General features: G+C 38.1%; 1 protein-coding gene across 1 annotated transcript in view; it reads right to left on the bottom strand.

The window, feature by feature from the left end:
* DNAH3 (dynein axonemal heavy chain 3) overlaps window positions 1–13,035 on the bottom strand; it is a 248,499-nt gene that overhangs the window by 79,881 nt on the left and 155,583 nt on the right. The gene's annotated exons all lie outside the window — the stretch shown is intronic.

Raw genomic sequence — 13,035 nt, 5'->3', positions numbered from 1 at the left:
GTAATGGCTGCCCTGATTTACATTCCCATCAACAGTGTAGGAAGGTTAATTTTTCTTTCACACCCCTCTAGCATGTTATTTGTAGACTTTTTGAGAATGTCATTCTGACTGGTGTGAAGTGATACCTCATTGTAGTTTTCAATTCCTCTAATTAGTGATATTGAGTATCTATTTATGTGCCTTGACCATCTGTATGTCTTCTTTGGAATCATGTGTTGTTAGGTCTTCTGCCCATTTTTTGGAGGGGTTGTTTTTTTTTTTTCTGATATTAAGCTGTATGAGCTGTTTGTATATTTTGGAAATTAATCCCTTATCAGTTGCATTTTTTTTTGCAAATACTTTCTCCCAAACTGTAGGTTGTCTTTTTGTTTTGTTTATGGTTTCCTTAGCTGTGCAAAAGCTTTTAAGTTTAGTTAGGTCCCATTTTGTTTAGTTTTGCTTTTGTTTCCATTATTCTAGGAGATCAATCTAAAAAAGTATTGCTGCGATTCCTGTTAAAGAGTGTTCTGCCTGTGTTTTCCTCTAGGAGTTTTATAGTACCCACTCTTACATTTAGGTCTTTAATCAATTTTGAGTTTTTTTGTGTATATGGTGTTAGAGAATTTTACAGTTTCATCCTTTTACATGTTCTCCAGTTTTTCCACCACCATTTATTGAAAAGACTGTCTTTTGTCCATAGTATAGCCTTCCCTCCTTCTGTTGTAGATTAATTGACCATAAGTGCATGGGTTTATTTTGGGGCTCTCCATCCTGTTCCATTGATCTATATGTCTTTTTTTGTGCCAGTACAATACTGTTTTGGTTACTGCAGCTTTGTGGTATAGTCTGAACTCAGGGAGCATGAAGCCTCCAGCTTTGTTCTTCATTCTCAGGATTGCTTTGGCAATTCTGGGTCTTTTATGGTTCCACATAAAATTTAGGACTACTTGTTCTAGTTCTGTGAAAAATGTCATTGGCAATTTGATAGCAATTGCATAAATCTGTAGATTGTCTTGGGCAGCATTTTAACAATACTAGTTTTCCCAATCCAAGAATATGGTATACCTTTCCATCTGTTTGTGTTGTCTTCAGTTTTTTTCATTGGTGTCTTATAGCTTTCACAGTATGGGTATTCTGGCTTCTTAGGTAAGTTTATTCCTAGGTATTTTATTATTTTTCATGAAATGGTAAATGAGATTGTTTCTTTAAATTCTCTTTCTGATATTTCATTGTTAGTGTATAGAAATGCAACAGAGTTCTGTATATTAACTTTGTCTCCTGCAACTTTACCAAATTTTTTGATGAGCTCTAATAGTTTTCCGGTAACATCTTTAGGATTTTTTTTACTTCTTTTCCAATATGGATTCCTTTCATTTATTTTTCTTTTCTGATTACTGTGACTAAGGCTTCAAAAACGATGTTGAATAAAAGTGGCAAGAGAAGGCATCTTTGTCTTGTTTCTGATCTTAGAGGAAATGTTTTCAGCATTTCATCATTGAATGTGATGTTAGCTATGGGTCTGTCTCATACTTTTTTATTATGTGAGGCATGTTCCTTGTATGTCCACTTTCTGAAGAGTTTTTAATCATAAATGGATGTTGATTTTTATCAGAAGCATTTTTTTCTGCATCTGCTGAGATGATCATATACTTTTTATTCTTCAGTTTAATGTGGTGTTTCACATTGGTTTGTGGAAATTGTTAAATTCTACTTGATTGTGGCGTATAAGCACTTTAAGGTATTGTTGGATTCAACTTGCTAGTATTTTGTTGATGAGTTTTGCATCTATGTTCCAAAACAAATCTATTTGAGTCCAAAGTCTGTAGTCTCTGATTCCCCAAGCTGAGGTTGGAGACCATGAAAGTCATGTTAAGCCTTCAGCTTATATGACTTTCTCCTGTACTGTTCAACAGCTCTGGAGTATAAGTGGGAAAAAAAAAGAGAGGTGGTGTATTGATCAAGGTTGCGGTTTTCCTGAGTTTGTATGGCAGGAGGAAAAGGGAAGGAGGGAGAGAAGGTGCTGATGAGAGAAAAACATGGAACAGGTGGGCCTTGGGGATGGAACTGGAGGGGTAGACTGGAGGGACTGGTAATTAAGGAGATAGCAGAAAGCAGGGAGCAGAAGCTAGTTGTAGCAGAGCTGGAGAGTTACAGGGCTACAAGGTAGTTTGTGAGAAGTCAGGATGATTGAACTTGGATTTGCAGAGGTGGAGCAGCTCAAGGTCAAGCTGGGGTCACAGACCTGGAGATGCCTTTGTGCTGCACAGACCTGAGTGTCTGAGGAGTCCAGCAGGGCCTCTCCCATCTGGGGACATTTGTGTGAACCTGATCCCAGAAGCCATGGAGGAAGAGCAGTGCCTTCCACTGGGCAACACTGAAGGAGCTGTTGAGTCTCTGGGGCTTCCTAAGACTCAAACCCCAGGCTCCCCAGGTTTGGAGGCCTATGGTCCAGCACCAGGTAGCAGTGCTAAAGTGTAAATTATGGGGCAACATGTGCCCCTTGCTGATCTTGTGACCTTGGGTAAGTCATGGAATCTCTGGGCATTTTCAGGGGCTCCCTCAGTGTGGACTGGAGATAACCTGCTCTGTATGTTGCTCCTCCTGACTTTCCAAAGTCCCCTTAATATACATTGTATGAAGCAGACTACTCACCCACTTTACTGCAGCATCTTCTTTCTAATCTTCAAACATACCACATGCACTCTTACCTCAGGGCTTTGGATCAGCTCTTCTTTATGCCTGGCAGCTCTTCCTCCTGCTCTCTACCTGGCTTGTTCCTTACCTTTCAGATCTCAGCTCAGATGTCACCTCCTCTGGGAGACCGTCCCTGAACACTTCAGGTAGAGCCCCTGTGGGTCTCCATCAACATGCCAGTGTTTTTCCATCCTTGCACTTAGTATATCTCCAATTATCTTATTCTATGAGCCTACTTATTTATTGTTTGTCTTCCTCAACTAGAAAGTGAGCTCTGTGAGAGCAAGGGGATTATATCTTTTTTGTTCACTGTTGTATCCCCAAACAACTAGCACAGTATCTAGAACTATGTGTTAGTCGCTCAGTCAGGTCTGACTCTTTCAACTCCATGAACTGTAGCCTGTCAGGCTCTTCTGTCCATGGAATTCTCCAGGCAAGAATACTGGAGTGGGCAGTCAATTCCTTCTCCAGGGGATCTTCCCAACCCAGGTATTGAATCCGGGTCTCCTGCATTGCAGGCAAATTTTTTACCATCTGAGCTACCAGGGAAGTACATAGTAGGTGCTTAGTAAAAAGTACAAAGTAGGTGCTTTTTGAACAAATGCCTGACCAGACACGAAGCAAGCACATTGTAGGCCCTCAGTATCTACTGTGTAAGGTAAGAACAACTGAAGTGCTGCCCTCCAGATCCTCTTGGTGTGGGAGGAAGTAGGTGGGCAGCATCGAGGCCCCTGTTCTCTGGCCTCTGATCAATACACAGCGGTGATTCTGAATCACCTTCTCTCTCCACCCGTTCTTCCAAATACAGTCACAATACTCATCCCAAATCACTCCCTACTTCCCTCACAAAAGTAACACAAAGTTCCTATGGTCCTTTTCCCCAGTGAAGCCCTGCCTCTGTAATTGTTGGAAGTCTTTTTCTTTGTTGCACTTCAAGATGAGAAGTGGGAATAAGAAGAGTGTCAGGGAAGGACCTGGCTTCTCATCCAATCATTCCTCACTGACTCACTGTGGGGCCCTGGATGAGTGACACCCTTTCTGAGCTGCAATTTCCTCATCTTGAGAATGCTATGAGGAGTATATGAGATACTGGTTGCAAAGCTTTCTGAATTATATATATATATATATATATATTTTTTTTTTTTAGAAAAACTTGAAGAGGACATGGAGGAAATACCAAGGCTTCAGTGAGACAAGTGTTGGGCTGTGTGATTCACAGGAGCACTGGGCATGAGAGGCTTGCAAGTTCCATTGCCTAGCCAACTCAGCAGCAGGCACAAGTGACTTACTTCTCTCTCCACAGGACTCATCTATAATTGACCCAAAGAAGACAGCATTGGTGGTTGTAGGCTGTATGTGTGTGTGTGTGTGTGTGAGAGAGAGAGACAGAGAGAGAAAGAGAGAGAGAGAGAGAGAGAGAGAGAGAGTCTTGAGTTAAAGGGCTGAAACACTCCAATCTAAAAAAATTTTTTTCTTGTGATGAAAAGTTTTAATATCTACCACCTTAGCAGGAGAGATGCTTCTTAACTAAAAAAAAAAAAATTCAGCCATTAGGGCTTAAAGTCATTATAATTTTAAAAATAATTTAATCCAACTTTGCTATTATATTTTAACTTTTCATTGTGAAAAAAATTTAAAATACACAATGCTGACTTGAAAAAATGCACAACATGAGAATTGCAAGTTAAATTTTATTTGGGGCAAAATGAGGACTATAGACCCAGGAAACAGCATTTCATATAGCCCTGAGAAATTGCTCCAAAGAGGTTGGGGGTAAGGTCAGTATATATGTGATTCTGGTGAAGTGGGAGTACATGCAATCAAGCACTTTAATTTTTGCAGAATGTATCTGCTAGTCACGAGGAGCAGTCATCACTATGAAGGATTTTAGTGTTTTTCTAGACATGAGGAAATACAAGAATTGGGCTCATAAAGTTGGCTCATGAAAATATCTATCTGAAGACCCATTCTGCTAGTTTTTCCCAGAATACCTCATTTCTGCTCTCCACCCTGAATTCCTTTCAGGGGTATTTAAAATCAGCAGAAACAGCAGCATGTGATTTAATCCTTGTAGAGGTAGCTGGCAAGTGCCAGTCTGTAGCTGACAACAAAAAAGGAGGATAGTATAATAAACTGCCATGTACCCATTATCTAGCTTCCATAATCTTCAACATTTTGCAACTGTTTCATGCATTTCTACAACATCAACAATCATCATATTCATTTTCCTTCCCTTCTCACTTCCTCCCTTTTCTTTCTTCCTTCTTTCTTAGACTGGAACATTTTGAAGCAAATCCTGATATCACAATTCATTTGAAAATACATGTGACTTAATGTTAGATCAATTTTATTGATCCCTTTATGAACTATGATGTGATTAACTGTCATTCTTCCATTTCCTCTCCTTTGGTTCTCTTTGTTGTTCTTGATGATACTGTTGTTGCGCAGTCACTAAGTCATGTCCAACTCTTTTTGACCCCGTGGAATGCAACACGCCAGGCTCCTCTGTCCATTACTGTCTCCCAGAGTTTGCTCAGACTCATGTTTATTGGGTCAGTGATTCTATCTAACCATCTCATCCTCTGCAACTCCCTCCTTTTGCCTTCAGTCTTTCCCAGCATCAAGGTCTTTTTCCAATGAACCAGCTGTTCACATCAGGTGGCCAAAGTACTGGAGCTTCAGCTTCAATTCTTTTAGCATAAGTCCTTCCAATGAATTATTCAAGGTTGATTTCCTTTAGGATTGACTGGTTTGATCTTGCAGTCCAAGGGACTCTCAAGAGTCTTCTCAAGCACCACAATTCAAAAGCATCAATTCTTTGGCATTCAACCTTCTTTATGGTCCAACTCACATCTGTACATGACTATTGGAAAAACCATAACTTTGACAATATGGACCTTTGTTGGAAAAGTGATGTCTCTGCTTTTTAATACACAGGGTAGGTTGTCATAGCTTTCCTTCCAAGGAGCAAGTGTCTTTTACTTTTTCAGGGATTATAACACTGACATTTTGTTTTGCAACTATAATTCTTCCATACCTTATTCTTAGATCTTTATTTAAATAGGTTCAACAGTCAAACTGGGGTCTTTTAACACAAGACTATTTCAGTTCTTTATCTCGATTGATTGGTTGGCTGGTTTATTTTTTATTTCTAAGAAGGGACTTAAGAGGGCTCAGTTCTCTCAGATCTTGCACGTTTGATAATGTCTGCGACTTTGTACTTGAAAAGTGACCTGGCTGAGAGTAGTATTCTAATGTCACATTTTCTTTCCCTTAGAGTTTTGCAGACCATTGTTCCAATGTTTCTTTCAGTCTAGCTTGCTGTGTAGAAGTTTGAAGCCCATCAGATATTTCCACTTTTACTAATTTTTCTTTTCTATCTGGATGCCTGATGGAATCTCTTTTATCCTGGAAGTCCAATAATGTAATCAGATTTTTTTTAAATCAATTATTCTGTATCAGTTTTTCTTAGAACACAAAATACTCTTAAAACTTACAGAAATACTTCTTCATTTTAGGAAAAATTTCTACATTTGTTTCTTGGTATATATTGTCTACATTATTTATTGGGATAGCTACTCAAGGAATTAACACTGTAAGGTCTCCATATCAATCATATTCTTTGACTGTCTTCAATAGCAAGTGTAGTTGTCTCAAACCTTTCCTCTAAGCCATTTTTTAGATGTCTAGATTTATATGTTTTATCCCTTGCTGGTCCTTATTTATCAGATCATTACTAATACTGTTTAGTTCTCTGTTTGTTTCTTTGGTTTTTCAATTCCTCTTTTTCTCATATTCTGTGGTTTTAACACTTCATTTACAAACTTTAAAATGATAGATTTATTAAGATATAATTCACCCATTTAAACTGTATAATTCAATGGTTTACTAAATATACATGTATGTATAAATATATTAATATTCACAGAGTTGTACGGTTATTACCATAATCAATTTTAGAACATTTCATTACACCAAAAAGAAACCTCATACCTCTTAGCTGTCACTTCCCAAATCCTCTTCCCATCTCTCACCAGCCTGCTTGCCCCCAAGGTAACCACTAATATACTTTTTGTTTCTATGGACTTGCTCTTTTGGACTTTTCATATTAATGAAATCATCCAACAGATACTCTTATGTGATTGGCTTCTTTTACTCATCAGAATGTTTTTAAGATTCATGCATGTTGTAGTATGCGTTATTGCTTCATTTCTTTTTATTGTTGAATAATATTTAATTGTATGGATATACTGTATTTTCCCCTCCACGGATCACTGCCTTGTCATGGTGAAGGGGCTTGCATAACTCAATGAAGCTATGAGCCATGCCATGTAGGGCCACCCAAGACAATTACATCATTGTGGAGTGTTCTGACAAAATGCGATCCACTGGAGGAGGGAATGGCAAACCACCCCAGTATACTTGCTGTGAGAACCTCATGAACTGCATAAAAGGACAAAAAGATATGACACTGAAAGATGAGTCCCCTGGGTCTGAAGGTGTCCAACATGCTACTGGGGAAGAGTGGAGGAGAACTACTAATAGCCCCAGCAAGAATGAAGTGGCTGGGCCTAAGTGTAAACGATGCTCTGTTGTGGATGTGTCCCATCTCTTTAAGAGCTGTGAAAAGCACTCAAAGAGATAGGAATACCAGACCATCTCAACTGTCTCCTGAGAAACCTAAGCAACAGTTAGAACCCTGTATGTAACAACTGATTGGTTCAAGGTTGAGAAAGGAGTATGACAGGGCTGTCTGCTGTCACCCTGCTTGTTTAACCTAAACACTGAGCAAGCACATCATGAGAAATGCTGGCCCGGATGAGTTACAAGCTGGAGTCAAGATAGCTGGGAGAAACATCAACAACCTCAGACATGCGGATGATACCACTTGAATGGCTGAAAGTGAAGAGGAACTAAAGAGCCTCTTCTTGAGGGTGAAGGAGGATAGTGAAAGAGCCAGCTTAAAACTAAGTATTAAAAAAACTAAGATCGTGGCATCCAGCCTCATTACTTCGTGACAAATAGAAGGGGAAAAGGTGTAAGTAGTGATAGATTTCCTGTTCTTGGACTCTGAAATCACTGCGGATGGTGATTGCAGCCATGAAATCAGAAGATGATTGCTTCTTGGCAGGAAAGCTATGACAAACCTAGACATTGTGTTGAAAAGCAGAGACATTACTCTGCCGACAAAGGTCCATATAGTCAAGCTATGGTTTTCCCGGTGGTCACATATGGTTGTGAGAGCTGGACCATAAAGAAGACAGTATGCTGAGAATTAATGCCTTTGAACTGTGGTGCTGGAGAAGACTCCTGTAAGTTCCTTGGGCAGCAAGAAGATCAAACTAATCAATCTTAAGGGAAATCAACCCTGAATACTTGTTGGAAGGACTGATACTGAAGCCAAAGCTCCAGTACTTTGGTCACCTGATGCAAACAGCCAACTCATTGGGAAAGTCCCTGATGCTGGGAAAGATTGAGGGCAGGAGAAGAGGGTGTTAGAGGATAAGATGCCTGGATGGCATCACCAATGCAATGGACATGAACTTGGGAAAACTTTGGGTGATTGTGAGGGATAAGGAGGCCTAGTGTGCTGAAGTCCATGGGGTTGCAGAGAGTCGGACATGACCAGATGACTGAACAACAAGAACATACTATATTTTATTTATTCACTCATCAGCTGATGGACATTTGGATTGTCTTCACTTTTTGGCCATCATGAATTACGATGTTATGAACATTTGTGCATAAGTATTTTGTGAACATATATTTTTGTTTCTCTTGGGCATCTATCTGGGAGTGAAATGGCTTGCTCATATGGTAAGTCTATTTTTAATTTTGTTTGTTTGTTTAACTGTTGAGGAATGCCAAATGTTGTTTTCCAAAGCTGCTGTACAATTATACTTTTCCACTATAATATGTGAGGGTTTCAATTTTCCCACATTCTCATACTTGCTCTTCATCTTTTTTTATTATCCTCATTGTAGTTGTGAAGTGGTATCTTGTGTTTTTGATTTGCGTTTTCCTGATGGCTAATAATGATAATAATGTTGAGCTATTGTCATGTACTTATTGGCCTTTTATATATCTTCTTTGGAGAAATGTTTATTCAGTTACTTTGCCTATTTTAAAACTGTATTATATCTTTGTATTATTGAATAATAATATTTCTTTATACTTTACAAGTTTCTTATCAGATATTTGATTTGCAAAATGTTCCAACCATTCTATAGGTTGTGTTTTCACTTTCAAGTTGTCCTTTGAAGCACAAAAGTTTTTCATTTTGATGAAGTTCAGCTAAATTATTTTTTCTTTAGTTGCTTGTATTTTTGTCATCCTAAGATATTGTTGCCTAGTCCAAGATCATGACCATTTATCTGTACCTTTGTTTTCTTCTAAGCTTTTATCATTTTAACTCTTGAATTTAGATCTTTCATCGGAGTTAATTTTTGACTATGGTATAGGGGCCAAATTCATTATTTTATATGAATATATTCATTTAATCCATCACCATGTGCTGAAGGGATTATTCTTTTCCCACAAAATTATCTTTATACCTTTGTCAAAAATCAAATCACTATAAATATGAGGAGCTTATTTCTGGACTCTCAATTCTCTCTATATATTAATACATCCCTTTGCCAGTAGCATGCTGTTCATCTATAAATTTTGAAATTAAATTTATATATTACATAATATATTATACTATAAATTTATGTGCTTGTAATACAAATATTTTATATTTCTTATGTCATATTTTTCTTTTTTTTATAAAAATATTTATTTTTATTTATTTGGCTGCGCTGGGTCTTAGTTGTGGCATGTGGGATCTAATTCCCTGACCAAGGATCAAACCTTGGCCCCTGCACTGGGAGAGTGGAGTCTTAGCCACTGGACCACCAGGGAAGCCCCAGTCACGTTTTTCTTTTAGACTCTCATTCTCTGTCTCTCTGTCTCTGTCTTCCTCTTTCTGATATTGCTCTGCTATAATCAGGTAAATTCTTCTTGACATTTTCCCCAACACTATCTGGAGTGAGTTTATTTTCCCCAATTTTGGTCACAATTCAGGGAATGGTGTGTGGATTTCTTTTCTGTAGCCTGACGGTACAGGGGCGGGGTAAAGGAAATACTCAGTTGCCTTTGCCAGGAAACCTGGGCTTTGTAGTCTCTTTCTAAAATTTGGCCAATTTTCCTGATCCATGGGTCCATCCCACTTCCACCCCAGCTAGAAACATGCTTCACTCTGGAAAAATTCAGCTCACATCCCCCATCCAGCATGGAGTTGCAAACCCTGGTAGGTTCCTCCCACTCCTGATAAGATCTTACCAAATTATGGAAGTTTCATGCTCGAAGGTTTCGCCTTGGCATTTTTTGCAGCTGCCCAGTTACCACTGCAGTCTGCTTTTTTCTACACTGGTGATTACCAGTGAGAACTCTCAGAATTTTGTCAACTAACTTCCTTTCCACCCAGCATCACTTTCAGGACAGTTGGGTTGTGGGTTGAGAGACACAACATGAAGGATCTTTTGTTTCTCTCCCTGTCTACTTACTACCTTTCAATGTTCAAAGGATCAGGCTGTAACTTTTATTTTTGAAGTTATTGCTGGGAAATGTTTAGGCTTAAACTTAAAATTAAAAACAAAAACATTTTTAGGCTTAATATATCGCATTATGTATTAAAGGAGAGCTTATCCTATGTTACTGCACAGCTCTACCTAGAAGTCAATCTGGTACATCTTTAGAAAGCAATCTGGCACTATGCTTACAAAAATGTTCTCTAGCTCAAGTCAGAAATTCAATTCTGGGAATTTATCATAAGGAAATAATTCACAATGAAAATAATCTCCATACACAAATATATAGCACTGTTTGTGATAACAAAAACTGAAAATAATTTACGTGCCCCACATTAGAATACCAGTCAAAATTATGTCTTATAAGATAAATGGACTCTTTTACAGTCATTAAAATGATTACACTATTTACAAAACAAAAAGACACACAGACAAAGAAAACAAATATGGTTACCAAAGGGCAGCAGGGGGGATAAATCAGGAATTTGGGATGAACAGATATCACTATATCTAAAACAGAAAACAATAAGAACATATTGTATAGCATGTCAAACTATATTCAATATCTTATAATAACCTCTAATGGTCTTTCCTGGTGGCTCAGCAGTAAAGAATCTGCCTGCAATGCAGGAGAATCAGGTTCAATCCCTGGGTTGGGAAGATTCCCTGGAGAAGGAAATGGCAGCCTATATAGTATTCCTGCTTGGAAAATGCCATGGACAGTGGCGCCTGGAGGGCTACAGTCCATGGGTTCTCAAAGAGCTGGACATGATTTAGTGACTTAACAATAACAACAATAATCTAAAACAGAAAAGAATGTGAAAAAGAATATCACTTTATATATATAAAAGCTGAATCACTTTCTTGTACATCTGAAACATTGTATATCAACTATACTTCAATTAAAAAAAAGGACTAGGGGAAATGAAGTAGATACACTTCAAGAGAGATGAATTGACTCTAAGAAGAGAATTCACATCATCTTACACAAAAGGGAAAATCATGTGATATATCCAATTAACACTTAAGTAAAATAGAAAATTTTAAAATTAAGTTTTGAAATAAACTATTAAATACTTAAAAATGATAGTTACAAAAATCTAAGTATTAACATAGAAAAATGCTTTCAAAAAACAATGACAGATAAAATAGAAGAATAAAAAACAGAATGTATAGCCTTATGGCAACCATGTAAAGAGATGAAAGCAGATGGACAAGAGAGAGAAAGGTTTTTGGAAACGGAAATACTTAACAATAATATGGTATGAACGAAAATGTTTTTTGATCATTTTTATTTAATAGAATTGAATTATTTTTACGATAAGAAAGGAGACACAAAAAGCATTCAGAAAGCATTTGTCCCCTTCTCTTGCTGATATTATTAGCTGGAGCTAATTTGTGGCTTGAAACAAACATTTGGAACATTTTGGCCAAAGAGAAAAGGTCCAACTGAATATAAGTGGATTTATGGCCGTGTGACTTTGGCCAAGGTTATCACTGTATATCTGTAAAATGGCCCTGGCTTTATATCAAGCTCAGAAAAATCGCTGTGGAAGGCAAATGAATATGTGTCAGACATTTAGCATAGCTGTGGGCATACAGAGAGGCACTTGAGGTCTGTTTGGTACTCATCAGAGTAGGGCTTTTGTTTTCTCTGTACTGTGATTTAAACTCAAATTCTGATGCAAGTGCAGGGGCAGAATGGAGGGAATAGTACTAGAAATCCAGGAAGGTGAATTAATTCTATCACCTTTTACCACCCCATGCCCCACCTCTGTTTTCTTGTCCTTCACTTGAGAGAATAAGATAAACTTTAACAGAGAAGTGAGTGGGTTTTCAAAGGACACACAATAAATGGGTAAATAAAGAGAAATTTAGCACTTTCTGGACAAATAAAGATAAATGTCAGTTGATGATAACGCAACCTTGAGAGAATTCCCCAAAGGACTGCCGGCTTTCCTTAGTGTCTACTCCCCAACACAGTTCCTTTAGCACTCATTTGAGAGTTCCATGTACCCCAAAGGCTCCTAGATCATGAAAAGTCCAGAAAACAATATCCCATGAGGTCAGAGAAGGCCTCCCTGGAGCTCTCACCATGAGAATTTAAAACCCTGTGGAAAAGTTACAAAGGTATTTTATGGCTCAGACAATAAAGCATCTGCCTACAATGCAGGAGACCCAGGTTCAATCCCAGGGTTAGGGAGATCTCCTGGAGAAGGAAATGGTAACGCACTCCAGTACCCTTGCCTGGAAAATCCCATGGACGGAGGAGCCTGGTAGGCTACAGCCCATGGGGTCACAAAGAATCGGACACGACTGAGCGACTTCACTTCAAGATGGTAATAAGTATAACCAAAACCAGATCAAGACGTCATATATTACACCATCCCATAAATTTGAAATGGCAAATCTATAGAGAACAGATGAATACCTGCCTGGGACTGAGACTGGGAACAAAGATTCCTTGAAAATGGGAATGAAGGATCTTATTGTGGTGATGAATGTTTTAAATTTGTTCTAATGTTCCAGTGTTCTAAATTGGATTAAACAGTTGCACAACTAGGCAAATTTACTAATAACCACTGATTGCTTACTTAAATGAGTGAATCTTATGTAAATTATACTTCAATAGCTGTTATATAAAAAAGAATTTACACTTGGCACTTAAAACACATTTTTGGATTCCAGTGGGTTCTGGCTAGGAGGTTGGTAATTTCCTACTAAAATACTTAGGAAGGCAAAAGAGAAAGGAGTGGAATAATGTCAATGAAAACAAGACTAAAAGAAGGTA

This window comes from Bos indicus x Bos taurus, chromosome 25, assembly GCF_003369695.1.
Source record: "Bos indicus x Bos taurus breed Angus x Brahman F1 hybrid chromosome 25, Bos_hybrid_MaternalHap_v2.0, whole genome shotgun sequence".
In the NCBI taxonomy this organism is placed as follows: Eukaryota; Metazoa; Chordata; class Mammalia; order Artiodactyla; family Bovidae; genus Bos; species Bos indicus x Bos taurus.
Note: the sequence above shows the minus strand (reverse complement) of the source record. Positions and strands in the feature narration are given on the sequence as shown.